Source organism: Babylonia areolata, chromosome 12 (assembly GCF_041734735.1).
Source record: "Babylonia areolata isolate BAREFJ2019XMU chromosome 12, ASM4173473v1, whole genome shotgun sequence".
NCBI lineage: Eukaryota > Metazoa > Mollusca > Gastropoda > Neogastropoda > Buccinidae > Babylonia > Babylonia areolata.
Genome location: NC_134887.1, coordinates 27817792 through 27818950, shown reverse-complemented (window position 1 = coordinate 27818950; position 1159 = coordinate 27817792).

The following is a 1159-nucleotide window of genomic DNA, read 5'->3' as shown; positions in this document are numbered from 1 at the left end:
GTATACAAACAAAACAAATAGATACATGAAAAAAACAAGTAGAGTAACTCGGTGGAGTCAATCTGCGCCAGACCCGAAATGCCTCACAGCAGGGAGTTAACACGGGAAGCCGGGAAGACTGCAACCCTTTGCCCCAGAAATGACTCCACGTTCTCAAAATTAACTCACTCAGTACGGCCAGTCCTCTCTTCTCCTCTACACAGACCCCTCGGATGTCCAGTGGGTGTCTGAATGACCCAACCTTTTAGCTTCCGTCGTCAGAATTGTGGTATTCTTTGTCAACATTCACGTCTTCAGTATAAGTGCCGTCCGCTTGCAATGTTTTGATGATGGTAATTGGGGTGAAACGCTGTTAACGTCGTCTCTTTCGCCGTTCGTATGGAAAGAGTTAAAACGTTATCAAAATCAGTTTTATTTACCTGTGTGCTAGCTGAATCGGTAGCGAAAACAGCACTGACTTGAAGCTGTGTGTACCTTGTGAATGGAGAGAGTGAGTTACCACTCTTTACTATTTGTTAATCATTTCATCTCCTGGCCTCATTATTTGTTAATTTCCAGTTATCAAATCACTTCCATGGCACACCTCAGTGAGCTTATTACTGTGGAAACAACAACAACAAAAAAGAAACAGGGTGGAGTTAAATTTTGGGCAGCAAGTTTTGTGTGTGTGTGTGAGAGAGAGAGAGAGAGAGAGAGAGAGTGTGTGTGTGTGTGTGTGTGTGTGCTGTCTTAGCTAACTTCCTTCTTCAGGTAAAGCTGTTCTCTTTTTCAACCATTCTGCTCTTCCTTCCTTCCTTCCTTCTTTCTTTCTTTCTTTCTTTTTCTCAGAGAGAGCCAAAGACAGACAGAAAGAAAGTGAAAACCAAAACAGCGATAGGGAACATAAGCAGAGAGAGAGAGGGGGGGGGAACAAGAAGAGGAGAAGAAGGGTGAGGAGAGAGAGAGACAGACAGACAGACAGACAGACAGAAGGAGAAAGAGAGGGGGGGAGAGAGAGGGAAGGAGAGACAGACAGACAGACAGACGGACGGAGAAAGAGAGGGGGGAGAAAGAGGGAGGGAGAGAGAGAGAGAGAGAAAGGGACAGACGGAGAAAGAGAGAGGGGGAAAGAGAGAGGGAGAGAGAGAGAGAGAGAGAAAGGGACAGACGGAGAAAGAGA